Here is a 14,515-nt window from a genome sequence, read left to right as displayed (position 1 = left end):
GGAGAAGCAGGCAATGTTAGATAAAATATCTAAGGGAAACAGACTATGGCTAAGTGATATCTATATCCATACTAGCAGAATTTGCCAATTCTTTCTACTTCACTTCTGATTTCATATATCCCATTCACTACTTTCTGTACCATTAAAAGCTATCACCATAGTCTTGGTGGAACTGTAAAATGGTACAGCCACTATGAAAAACAGTATGGCAGTTTCCCAAAATATTAAAACTAGAATTACCATATATGATCCAACAATCTCATTAATGGGTTTATATCCAAAAGAACTAAGCAATGCCTCAAAGAGACACTTGCACAACCACGTTCATAGCAGCACTATTCACAATACTCAAGAGGTGGAAGCAAATCACATGTCTATTGATGGATAAAAAAATAAAATGTGGCATCTGTATACAATGGAATATCATTCAGCCCTAAAAATGAAGGAAATCCTGTCACATGCTACAGCATGGAGAAACCTTGAGGTCATTGTGTTAAGTGAAATAAACTAGTCACAAAACAAGAAATACTCTATGATTCCACTTATGAAGAATCTAAAGTAGTCAAATTCACAGAAACAGAATAGAATGATAGTTGCCAAAGGCTTGGGGGAAGGGGAAAAGGGAGTTGGGGGAATTCTTTTTTTTTTTTTTTTTGGAGACGGAGTCTCGCTCTGTCGCCCGGGCTGGAGTGCAGTGGCCGGATCTCAGCTCACTGCAAGCTCTTCCTCCCGGGTTTATGCCATTCTCCTGCCTCAGCCTCCCAAGTAGCTATAGGCGCCCGCCACCTCACCCGGCTAGATTTTTGTTTTTTTTTTTTTAGTAGAGACGGGGTTTCACAGTGTTAGCCAGGATGGTCTCGATCTCCTGACCTCGTGATCCGCCCGTCTCGGCCTCCCAAAGTGCTGGGATTACAGGCTTGAGCCACCGCGCCCGGCAGGAATTCTTATTTAATGGATACAGAGTTTCAAATTTGCAAGATGAAAAAGTTCTGGAAATCTGTTTTGCAACAATGTGAATATACTTAACAAACTGTTACACTTAAAAATGGTTACAGTGGGCCAGGAGCAGTGGCTCATGCCTGTAATCCTAGCACTTTGGGAGGCCGAGGCAGGCGGATCACGAGGTCACAAGATCGAGACCATCCTGTGAATAGTGAAACCCCGTCTCTACTAAAAATACAAAAAAATTATCCGGGCACGGTGGCGGGCACCTGTAGTCCCAGCTAATCGAGAGGCTGAGGCGGGAGAATGGCATGAACCCGGGAGGCGGAGCTTGCAGTGAGCCAAGATCGTGCCACTGCACTCCAGCCTGGGTGACAGAGCAAGACTCTGTCTCCAAAAAAAAAAAAAGTTTACAATGGTCAGCTTTATATGTTTTTTAAGCCACAATTTGAAAAGCAGGGAGGGAGCTATCACCATACAGTATGCTGGTAGGCATTCCTTACTTCCCTAACTAGAAGCTAGTGAATCTTAAAGTGCTGGAAGTTAGGGATCTGATTATCTGCTCTGCTACTACCTCCTTTTTACAGATAACTAAAGCTAGGCATAGTACACCAGTCTTTAAAGTCAGGTAGACTAGAATCCAAACACTGGCTCTAACACTTTGCTGTGAGCCTCAGCTCCCTCCCCTGTACAAATGTGGGTATTAAATGAAACAATGTAGCATAGTACTTGGCACACAGTTTTCCTTCCCTTTCAACTCTCTGAGATGGTTCATTTTGTAGCCGAAGCCCTGTCTTGGTTGGCAATGGTAAACAGAGTAACTATTTGAACGAAAAGGAAACAGGTGAATTTTTAATAAAATAGTGTGTGTGTGTATATATATATAGAGAGAGAGAGAGAGAGATGAGAGAGAGAGAGAGAGAGATCAATTCCTGAGAAATGCTGAAATTAAGCCAACTATCCACTGAAGTGATTCTGCTGTATGTTTTAATGCTTTCCCTCCAAAAAAACTATCTAGTTTTAAGGAGAGAATGGTTACACATTAAACTTATATAATCATCTAAAAGAGGCTACTCCTGGAACAGCCAAATCTCTCATACATTCCTAGTTGAAATATAAACTTGTATAACCTCTTCAGAGAAGAATGTGCATATTCTAGAACCTAGCAGTCCCTTGCAACTCCAAGTGTGGTCCATGGATCTGCATCACCTGGGAACTTGTGAGAACTATAGATTCTCAGGCCCACCTGAGAACAACTGAACCGGAACCTGCAGTATCATAAGTTACTCAAGTGATTCCTATGCACATTAATTGAGAAGGACTGCTCTAGAGAAACTCTCCTACATGTGAAGAAGAAAACAAGTGCAATGTTGTTCATTGCAGCATTACTTGAAAAAGCAAAAAATGTATAATCAGCTCAAATGATTATCAATAAAAAAATGAGATATTGTAGACTATTCATACAGTAGGAAACTATACAGCAGACTTGATACAGTAGAAGTACATGGAACAATATAGATAAATCTCAAAAAAATGGTAAGTTTAAAAAAAGCATGGTAAGAGTTCATTATGCAAAATTTGAAACATGAACACGACACTGTGTGTGTGTGTGTGTGTGTGTGTGTGTGTGTGTTTGTGTGTGTGAACATTTTTAAATGCATGGCACCAAATTCAGGATAGTGGTTACATCTGAGTAGGGAAGGAAGAAAAAGAGATTAAAAAAAAAAGAACACCTAGAGGCTATGATCATATTTAATATTTTATCTCAAAAATGAAAACAATCCAAAGCAAATACAGGAGAAAATTCAGATATTACAAAGTTGGCAGGTATACAGAGGATGTTCACTATAATACTTTTTATACTTTTCAGAAAACTTAATATATTTCATAATTTTTAAAATGAAGAATAAGTTTCTCCCCATTGGTTAGCACTTCTCATAAACAAATATCACCATACTCAAACTTGTACTATACAAATAATCATTTGTTTGTCCTATCTAGGTTTGAAAAGAACAAGTTATGCATCTGACTTATCTCTGAATGCATCATCTCCCCTCCACAACACACACACACACACACACACACGCACACACACATACGACTTCTCTTTGGGTTTCAGTTATCAAGTTAGGAGATGTGAAGGTCAGATTCAAGTGAAGATATGGTTACCTGAGCCAATCAACATGGAAAAACAGAATCTCTGCCTGGGGTAGCCAAGATTATGGCCCCTAAATAGGACAAAACGTAAAGTCTGCAAAATGAAGGAAGGAAAAGAAACAGTACAGTGCTAACAGCAGGGCTGAATCAGGTGCACCAAAATCAACTGAAAAAGAAAAAGACATACATCCAAGGGCATGAATATGTTCATTCATTCAGCAAATACATATTGCCTCATATATACCGGCTAAACATTATTTCAGATGCTAGGGATGCGGCAGTAAACAAAACAGGCCAAAATTAATGCCCTCATGGACCTTACATCTTAGAAAGTGGACACACAATTAGTTACTTAAATAAGTTAAATATTTAGTATGTTAGAAGGTAGTTAAATCCTAAGGAGGAAAAACAGCAGGAAAGGGAGACAAGGGAGGATGGTAGTGGGGAGTAACTACATGTGTGTTGTGGGAGTGCAGTTTTAGATAGGATGGACATAGGAAGCATATAGTAAGTATATGCAGGAGCTTTTCATTTTGCATGTTCTTTACACGTGCTTCTGGGCAAGGTATAGAGGTTTAAAACGTTCAAAGCAATGTTCTGTTGATAATTGAATTAATATGAATAGAAGATAGAGAGGAAAATATGAAGAGCACAAAACCAGAGAACTGTAATTCTTCTCTGAGGTTTCTAGAGAAAAGATTCCTGGCAAAGCACATGAATCACTGGTTCAATCATCAACAAACTACTGTTATGCCAGAAATACAGACTACAATTTCTAGGTGCTAAAGATACAATAATGAGAAAGACAGAACATGGTCATTGTTCTCATACAGCTTAATGTCTTATAGCAGAGAGAAAAACAAAGAAGCAATATCGTGTGATAAGTACTGAAACAGAAATATGAATAGAGCATTATGGTATGTGTGTTTGCACATGGAGAACCACCTAATCCAGACTTCGTAGAGGAAGCTTGGACATGAAGAATGAGGAGTTATAGCTAAGCTAAGGGTGGAGGAGAGGAGTATCCCCAAGGTAAGGAGCAGCATGTGTAACAACATAGAGGCAAAAGAGAGCACAGTACTACAGAGAACTGGAAAAAGTGCATTTTGGCTGGGACACAGAATGGGGTCAGAAGTGGTGACAGGTGGTCAGGCGTGGTGGCTCAAGCCTGTAATCCCAGCACTTTGGGAGGCCGAGACGGGCGGATCACGAGGTCAGGAGATCGAGACCATCCTGGCTAACACATGAAACCCCATCTCTACTAAAAGATACAAAAAACTAGCCGGGCGAGGTGGTGGGCGCCTGTAGTCCCAGCTACACGGGAGGCTGAGGCAGAAGAATGGCGTAAACCTGGGAGACGGAGCTTGCAGTGAGCTGAGATCCGGCCACTGCACTCCAGCCTGGGCAACAGAGCGAGACTCCGTCTCAAAAAAAAAAAAGAAACATAATTCTGGCTACAGTGTGAAAATGGACCAGGGAAAGAATGAATGCAAAGAGACTTTTTAGCAGCCTGCTAAAAAAAATCCAATTGAAAGATGAAGATAGCCAGAAAAATAAATGCCAAGAGCATGTGCATGTTGTTATGACCACAGGATATTTATCATTACCTGTGCACCAGATGGTATGCTAATATCCTAAAAACCTAGTTTTTCCCCTATTGTAGTAAAAATGAATCATGTGTGCCAATGAATTATCATTGTCTCTTACCCACAAGGTAGGAGAATTGCATAAAAATCAAAGACCCTAATAAACTAGGCCCATAAAAATGTTGCCCGAGTTGTGCTTTATAACCACCTGAAGTCATTATGCTCTTCTCTAAAAGAGCACCTTTACTTGCACATTATGTCAATACCTGATAACAATTTTCATCCTCTCCCTTCCCATAACAATTTTTCTACCCGTTTTAACAGCTTCTGAGACTCTAAGATTCATGACTGGCTGTGTAAGAGGCAAGTACTTGCTTTTCAGCTGAATAAACAAAGACAGACAATGAGGGTAATGTGGCAAATGGGTCTGCCCACTCAGATATTTTCCAAAGTAGGAGTTCATGCTGGGCTCCCTCAGTTGGAAAGCCCAGGGGAATAAACATACCCGATATATAACTAAACTAATATCGAAGTCATACTTCATCAAGTACTATTACTTCTGCTGTTGAGGGAACGGCACACAAAACTTTGGGGAAATTATGAGGTCCAAGGACATAAAAATTAAAGAATGGGAATAAAGAAGGTAGGTACACTGGGGTATTTTGTTGACAAAATCAAACCTGACATATTAAAGCAACTTTACTCACCCAGAGACCAAGAAAGCAATGAACTTTCATCAATGCCCTGGAGTCAGTGTATGTGTGCGTATATATTAAAGGATATGTGGCTATAGTCAAAGATGGCAACATTCAAAATGAAAACTATTTGTATTTTAGGGTATACTCTAAAAGACTTACGTTTTGTATCAACGATACATCAGATGTAGAATGTTTGGCAATGCTTGGGGCAGCTTCTCTATCCTTTTTATTTATTTCATTCAAAATGAGCAGTACATTCCTAACCAGGTCTGCTCAGACACCCAGGGTGCTATTGAATGGTAGTACAGACTCTTCAGTGACCAAGCAACCAATATCCTGGAATTTGAAAAGAACTTTTTATAATGAAAAGTTCCACTATCAATAGACCATTTGCCTGAGTTGTTTTCATAGTTGCAACTGACCCTCTGCTGGAGACCAAAATTTCCTCTGTATTATCCCTAAAGTCACTCTACTAGCTAAGAATTAGGATAGGACAGAGGAGAAGGGAAGTACTTTAAATTCTAATGTAATAAAAGAAGAAATTAGGTGATCAAAATAAAAATGCCCTTGTTATAAACATAATTTTGGCCATAGACATTTAAAAAGAAATATTTTATTGAACTCAATAAATATTTATGGAATGAGCATGGTTCCAATGACAAATTTTAGCACAAGTTGTTTGTAGCTAATATGGACATTGATAAGAATTTCTTTGAGTCATAGTTTCTTCACATGTAGAAACTGGGTAATAATCTGTATCCTACCCTACCCAAACAATTCCAGGAGTACTTACATTGCAAGTTTTCATCCTCAGTTGGGCTACTAGGTATTTAACAATGCCAGAAATAATAACAACAAAAAAGCCACCATTTTTCATTACTTCTCTCAAAAAATGATCAATCAATCAAGTCTCTAGATTTAGCTTTAGCAACATAAATGGATAGGGGTGTGGATGAGGCAGGACTGGCCATGGAGTGATAGTTGGTTGTGCAGGTGGGTGAGAGATATGAGAAAGGTCAAAACCCTACTCTGTTAATTTTGGTATATATTCAAAATTTTCCATAATACAAAAGTTTTTAAGTATCTTTATGTTACTCTCACAGGCACATTTTCCTAGATATTTTCGGGGCATCTTTGCCACAGGTCACTGATGCCCTGAACAAGAAGTCAGATTTCAAATATGCACACGAGGCAAAAGCTCTTTACCAAGATTAACTTCAATAAAGTTGGATAGTCTAAATGTATTTTATTAAAATTTCCTGAATGTTTGGAAAGTAGATGAATTGCTATTCCAATGACAATTTTAGGTAACATCAATTGAATTCTTTCCCTGTGCTTTCACTGTTTTAAGTGCTTTACCGACATCATCTCCTAATTCTATGATGTAGGCTGACAGACAGGGAGCAAGAGATGGAGCTGGGATTGGAATCCAGACAACCTGACTTCAGAGCCTGCACTTTTAACCAACAATGACTGGATACTTCAAGGCTGAACATTACTGGTTTGGGTAGCATTAGAAAGAACTAAGAAAAGAGAGGAAGAAAACTACTTCAGGCTCAAAAGTATATATGCATTGCCTCGTCAAGAGAAGCAGTACAATATGGCATGGAAAAAATTGAGTTAGGTACTTTGAATACTGAATCGTGCCTATTTACCACTCATTATTACATGACCTTGAGTAAGTTAAATACTTCTTATCTTCGGTTTCCTCATCCATACTTAAGTTTAAGGTAAGGACTGAAAGTGAAAATGTACATTAAGGAAGCTAATACGTAAGTATTCTAGAGCACTTGCATTCGTGTATGAATCTGTCTCTCCACTAGATTGTGAATGCCCAAGTCATTTGCCATTCTCTCTTCAGTTCCTAGCACACTGCCTGGCACACAAAAGGCACTTACGTTTGTTTAACCTAACACCAGATCCATCAGGAGGTCCAGCACCAATTGGTAGCTTTGTCAAGTCTCTAATTTTAATTATCTAAGTCTATGTATTATACCAACAAGCAAAATAGGTTTCAAATGTTTGCTTAATAACAGAAGACAGGAAACTCACTCATAAACCCTCTATTATTATGTTATCTAGCATTTAATCCAAAATTAATGATGGAAAAGATTTAAAGAGACAATAAGTGCCCTCTAATTATCTTTGCTGATGATCATTTGCACTTACAGAAGTATGTTGCAGTTTCTAGACTGATCTTTCCAAACACAAATCTCATCATGTCACTTCCTGGCTTATACTTCTTCATGGCTCTTAGAATACATTTCTGAGCATGACATGGAGAACACGTCATGATCTGGCAACTTTGGACCATCCCAGCCTCAAATCTCTTCATTCTCTGTTCCACTGTCATGTATCTTTTCCTCCCCTACTCGAGCCACTCAGGACTTTGGTTCCCTAAATGGGCCATGTATGTGCTCTCTTACCTCTGTACTTTTTCAACATGCTGCTGTTTCCTCTTCCTACAGTGTCCTCCCCCTCTTCTACCTGAATAATTCCTATTTGTTCTCAAGACTCAGCTCAGATAAAACTTCCCTCAGAAAGCCTTTCCTGACATTGTCCTTCATCCCCTAAAAGTCTGGGTAAGGAGTCCTCTCTCTGCTTCTGTAGTACATACCACTATGATAGAACTTACCATTCTGTAGTCTAATTTTCTATATCCTTCGCTGTGTTCTCAATGACAGAAACCAGGTCTTATTTGTCTTTCCAGTATCTATCTAGCCCAGCTAGGTGCACAGTGGGTGATGAACAAAGATCTGATGAATGTAAAAGAACCTTATTTTGTATAACAGAAAGCCCAGTGTAAACTTGATAAAAGCACACCCTTTTCTTTATTACTTAAATAAATGTAAAGTCAAACAGAAGCACTTTAGTGAAGCATTGTTAAAGACCAATTTGAGCATGGCAAGAAAAAATAAAGAGGATCTGAAATTTGGTCTGGTTAACCAAAAAAAAAAAAGAACAAGAAGAAGGAAAAAGAGGACGACACCATTGCAGATTGGTTAAGCAATAAGGAAACAGAATGCAACAGCAACAGCATCCTGCTGCTTGTGGCTTTAGTCCCTGAAGACCATTTAAACATTGATTTTAAGTGTGTATATTTCTAAATGAGTGCCCTATTACACAAGATCATCAACTAAAAGAAATACAGCAAAGAGAAATGCTTACATTCTGATAAACTGTTAAAAGGCTTGCTATGAACAAGAAAGACCATATGCTAAGAAAAATAATTCTCTAAAACAGCAAGTTTAAGTAAATTTTTGGTTTGCAATAAATGTCTGGAATCCATTTGGAATTTTTCAGTATTATGCACAAGTTAAAAATAATTGATACACATAAAAGTACATTACTAGGTTGCAAAGCATTTGTAGCAACTCAATATCATTACTTGCTATTGTCTCTATTTCTGACCAACTTGTGTTTCATCTTTTACACTGGCTAAAATGACTCTTAGTTTGGGGATGTACGCTATTAGCCCTTAAATGTCATCCTGGCTAATGTATAAGTTTACTCATCTGACTCATAATAGATATCCAAGTCTTCCCTCTGGAAACCAATCCACTGTACAAATGAATTAGGCTAACAAAAAAATAAAGGCAAAAGTAAAATGGACAGAGCAGTATGTAAGGATGTGCTTTTTCTTTTGGGTAAAATGTATACTTTCTACTCCGAAGAATCAGGAGACAAACTGAAGAGAGTAGTAAACAAATTTATGACATGGAGAGTAAAATAATGACTACAAATCAGAAAAGAGAAGCAAAGGTGGCGGGGGCAAAAGATGTATTAAAACTAACAGTGGTTAGAAGGATATAATAGAACACATTAAACTCAACCTACATTTAGCATGTTATTTTGTCATGCTAGAAAGAGCTTAAAAAATAAGATAGATCTGCGTTTGAATCCCAGCCAAATAGCACTTCTCAGCTGTGTAACCTTTGGGCAAACAACCTCATCTTAGATTCAGGTTCTTTATTTGTAAACTAGGGTAACACTGTTTATCAACAGAATTGAGAGGATTACAGGTAATGAATTTAAAAGGACTGGAAGCAGTGAAGTAAAAAGTCTGAAATACTAAGTTTTCAATATACAATAAAAAGTACAGCTAATATTTAGAAGGCCAATTTATGCCAGGAATTCTAAGTATTTTACATTTATATGAATCATTTCACAATTATGGACCTCCACTTCTTCATTTCTTCAAAGTGAGATGCTACTGCCCTAGGTTATTCTACTTTTTTAAACATAAGTACAAGACAGTTTGCCCAACAGCCTTTTCTTCCCAGAGTAGATGCAATCTCAGGATACAACTGGTTACATACAAAAGGAGACCAAAAAGAATGTTTCATGTTTAGCAGGTATGGTAGGTACTTCAGTCAATTTTTGAGGATAGTGACTATCATGGTAGGTCTAGGAAAGAATTTCAAATTGCCCTTTTCTGTATGTTTCTGGATAGGAACAAGAGGTAACCAAAGATGAATAACGCAGTTTCTGTCCTCACTGTTTGTGGTCTAGTTGTATATTATAATATAGTGCTTTGAATTTCCCATTCACATTCAAAGGCCTTTTTGACAGCATCACTCCCAGAGATAAATAATTTACTATTTAGGAGTATTCATTAACAAATATTTACCACAGACCTACCACATGCTGGGAATTAATCTAGGTGCTGGCCATATGGTGGTTTAAAAGAGAGAGAGAGAGAGAGAGAGACAAAGACAAAAACCCCTGCCTGTTATGGACCTTACATTCTAGTGCTAGTGGTGAGTAGGGACAATTTATGCACTAATGCTGTTCAATCATTTATTTAGTATTTACTACATGCTGAACACTATCCTATGTACATGTTAGGGAGTACCAACATCAATAAGACATAGCCTACAGCCTACTTGAGAAAAGGTATAGAGGAGTCAGTTACATAGACAAGTAATACTTAAGAGTCCTTAAAAAGCAAGTAATCAAAAGGCCGGACGCGGTAGCTCACGCCTGTAATCCCAGCACTTTGGGAGGCCGAGGTGGGCAAATCATGAGGTCAGGAGTTCAAGAGCAGCCTGGCCAAAATGGTGAAACCCCGTCTCTACTAAAAATACAAAAAATTAGCTAGGAGTGGTGGCGGGTGCCTGTAATCCCAGTTACTCAGGAGGCTGAGGCAGGAGAATCGCTTGAATCTGGGAGGTGGAGGTTGCAGTGAGCAAAGATCACACCACTGCACCCCAGTCTGGGTGACAGCGCAAGACTCCATCTCAAAAAAGAAAAAAAAACAAGTAATCAAAAATGATGTAATGTTAGAAAGTATAAGTTATAATAGGAGACTGCAAGGATGTTTTTAAAGGACAAATAAGTTTGCAGGTAGCCAAAGAAACGGTGTGGGTAGACATGTGTCATTCTTTCTGGCAGCCTAGTATCATAGTATAATTTCTCACCATTCTCAGGATCCCTTCCTATTTGGAGGAATTCTCCATATTTTAAGGCTTGATACCCCATCACACAGGTTCATAATGTCAGATTCTTGTTTTCCTGGCCTTCCCTGCAGCCAGGCCATGGGCCAGTCATTGAGGTTCCAACAATCAGATGCACCTTTACCTGGCTTGGAATTAGAAACTAACGATTCAAAGGAATGAACAGGAGGCCCTCTCTCTGGTGGCAAACAGGGAGATGGATGGAGTATGATAAGTGGCAGTAGCACTTGTTCTAACATCCAGTACCCAAGGTTAGCAGTGTGAGTGGTGATGTCAGTGGCATAATATATTCAATGGACAAAATTGACTATTACCTCTAACTCCATGGCCTGAATTTGGTACCTCTGGAGATTGTGTGAACTCCTCAATATCCTTTTAAAAAATTTCAATCCTAATTGAATCAATAAATGATTTCTATTGCTTAGAATTAAGACCCCTATTGAAACTGAAGAGTAGGGCATCCCAGGTAGAGGGAACAGCATATGCAAAACAAGGAGAGTCTAGTTAACTTAGTGATTAGGATAGGCAGCTCTAAAGCTAAACAGATCTGAATTTGAATCAAGGTTCTACATTGTACTAGCTATGAAACCCTGCTTTGTGTATTTAAACTCTCAAAACCTCAATTCCTGCTTAGTAGAGTGGGGATAATAATACAAATTTTTTATTAGGTTCTTTTGGTAATTAAATGAGGTCATGGAAATTCATTTAACGCTTTTAGTATCTGACAAAGAGTAAGACCACAGATGATTGCTTTATTAATAATGATAATGAACATAAGCATAGTACTTGAAGGAAAATATAAGCCATTTGAGTCTGCTAGAGTTTAAAGCACAAGGGGAAGAGTACAGGAAATGAGGATGGCAGACATCTTGGAGTTTTAAATCATACCAAAGAACTTGAGTTGTATGGGCTGGGCTCACTTTAATAGTGAGTAATAAGACAAGTATAGTGAAACATAAATACTATATTAAATGACTAACTAGGCAAGTATGATTAGGTTTTGCATTATATGTGTATTCTCCACATCTGTAGTTGTATAGTATGATCTGACCACTATACTTATGTACCTGTAGGATGTAATATTATTGTTATTGTTCAGTATGGATACCAAACTGAAGCTATTTCATTTTTTCTAATAAACATAAATCCTCCAAAATTTTGCATATCATCTGTCAATATGTTTTCCAACTAGATTAAATGAGGTCGGGTCTAGAGTTGAATAACAGCTGCTCCTTTGTCTCATCTGAGAGATAACTAACCTTTGAGTAAGGAGGGAAGTTTACAAAATAGGGAAGGGGAGGCCGGGCGCGGTGGCTCAAGCCTGTAATCCCAGCACTTTGGGAGGCCGAGACGGGTGGATCACAAGGTCAGGAGATCGAGACCATCCTGGCTAACATGGTGAAACCCCGTCTCTAATAAAAATACAAAAAACTAGCCGGGCGAGGTGGTGGGCGCCTGTAGTCCCAGCTACTCGGGAGGCTGAGGCAGGAGAATGGCGTAAACCCGGGAGGCAGAGCTTGCAGTGAGCTGAGATCCGGCCACTGCACTCCAGCCTGGGCGACAGAGCGAGACTCCGTCTCAAAAAAAAAAAAATAGGGAAGGGGAATGCACCCTGAAATGAATGGCAGAGTATGAATCACATTTGCAAGTCTGATATTCTATGACCTTTCTTTCTTTTTTTGAAGACAGGGTCTCACTCTGTCACCCAGGCTGGAGTACAGTGGGATGATCTTGGCTCACTGCAACCTCTGCCTCCTGGGCACAAGCAATCCTCCCACCTCAGCATCCCAAGTAGCTGGGACTACAGGCGCAAGCCACTATACCCAGCTAGTTTTTGCATTTTTTGTAGAGAAGGATTTTCACCATGTTGCCCGGGCGGGTCTCAAACTTCTGGGCTCAAGTGATCTGGTCCTCTCAGCCTCACAAAGTGCTGGGATTACAGGCATGAGCCACCGCACCCAGCCTATTCTATGACTTTTATATAATCGAATGTCACCTGCTTTTTTTTTTTTTTTTTTTTTACAAAATATTGTTATGCATTAGCATCTTCGTCTAGAGTCCATATTATGTTAAAGATGAAAGGTTTTATTGTCAAGTCACAAACAATCAATACTACCATTTCACAGTATGTGGTATTATTGCTAAATGCTGATAAGCATTACATTGTCTCTTGTTAGCACCAATCCTCTTTGTGCTGAATAGACAATCACATAGTTACTATTCAGTTCTGCTTTATATTTGCCATGCTTTTCTACCTGCTTACCCTCATTTAATTTCCACCATTATCTCCTCTCCCAACCTCCACGCCTCACCCATATCTGCCTTCAAGAAACACTCTTTGATCTAATTTTGATTTTCACAGTAGCTACTGAAAGCAAACCTGGATCACTGTGTACATCTCAGAACCAGCGCTGAGAGAGAAAATGTATGAGTTTGCTGGAGGAGGATAGGGGAGGTAAAAAAAAAAAAAACAGAACCCAAAATGTGCTCTGTAACTACTAAATGCTTTACTTCATTTTCTGCTACTCCCATCTGCTTTGGCAATGTAGCACAGTTTCATCAAAGGAAAAAAGGGGCACAGATTTGAGTCAGAGGGCTAGTTTTGAATTCTAGGCCCAACACCCAAGAACCTTATTTGGTAGGTTACTATTATACTCATGTTTCAGAAGATAGTATAGAAGCCCAAGAAGATTATGTGACTTGCACCTGTATGCAACTATGTAAGGTTAGAAAGTATAAGTTTTAATAGGTTATAATAGGTATATATCAATGTGCTACCAACATAAAACTGAGTGGTCACATCTTTCTATAGCCCAATTTTATTTTTACTTTACTAGGTCATTTGTAGCTAGGGCCTACATAAGATCCCAAGGAGTATATACCCACTGGACAATGGCTGTTTTGGGGATTCCCATCTTTGCATTTGCCTTTTTAAAATGTCTTCCATTTAGTCCAGTTCTGAGCAGTATCATTACTGTTGTATCTGGCAACATGACACAGGATAATTCTAGCTTGACCTGGGCCATTCTGGAAGGATAGGAGGTAGCCTTTGCCTCAAGCATATTGTTCCTACCCTCCATCTTAGAACCACCTATTAGAGAGTTGATATGCAAGTATTTCTGATTACCAACGTGTTACCAGTCTACGGATTATATGATAGAAGTCGGTAAATTAATTAATCTAGAATTAACAAAGTTCTACTGCTGTCTTTGAAAAATCCCTGCTTTTCAAAAACTGTTTTGAGTGTTTACTATGTGCTGATGATTAATGTATGTGCTGGTTGTTAAGCACTGCTGAATTAAGGGTTTTGCATGCATTGATCAATTTAATCCTCTCTCAATAACACTATGATTCATTACTGCTTGGATTTCAAAGTTCAAAATTCAGAGAAGAGTAATCATTACCAGTTTCCTAAAGGCCAGAGTTATTCTCTGGCATATTCTTTAGGGTAGCACCTAGGCCTTTTGGCAATGCACAAGCCAGGCAGATGGGTACCTTGTCTTCTCTCACCACAGTACTGAAAAATACCAAATGCCTGGCTTTGTTCCAGGCTGCTTTGGGCTTTCGGGGGCCACGTGAACCAAAGACAAATCATGTCTGTGCTGGAGCAGACACAAGAAAAACAGTCACTGACTTGATTCTGTCAAGGAGTACCAAGTCTCGAGTGAAGCATCAT

At 38.9% G+C, this 14,515-nt stretch overlaps 1 protein-coding gene and 2 long non-coding RNA genes across 3 annotated transcripts in view; 1 reads left to right on the top strand and 2 right to left on the bottom strand.

Moving 5' to 3' along the window:
• MEGF9 (multiple EGF like domains 9) overlaps nucleotides 1–14,515 on the bottom strand; it is a 109,974-nt gene that overhangs the window by 79,798 nt on the left and 15,661 nt on the right. The gene's annotated exons all lie outside the window — the stretch shown is intronic.
• Nucleotides 1–14,515, bottom strand: part of LOC144335150 (uncharacterized) — a 42,931-nt gene that overhangs the window by 19,171 nt on the left and 9,245 nt on the right. The gene's annotated exons all lie outside the window — the stretch shown is intronic.
• Nucleotides 9,019–12,857, top strand: LOC144335151 (uncharacterized). The gene is made up of 2 exons (XR_013405633.1): nucleotides 9,019–12,162; nucleotides 12,802–12,857. It is a non-coding gene; the product is annotated as an uncharacterized LOC144335151 (long non-coding RNA).

The sequence above is a fragment of the Macaca mulatta genome, chromosome 15 (genome assembly GCF_049350105.2).
Source record: "Macaca mulatta isolate MMU2019108-1 chromosome 15, T2T-MMU8v2.0, whole genome shotgun sequence".
Taxonomy (NCBI): domain Eukaryota; kingdom Metazoa; phylum Chordata; class Mammalia; order Primates; family Cercopithecidae; genus Macaca; species Macaca mulatta.
This window is presented reverse-complemented; position numbering and strand designations above follow the sequence as displayed.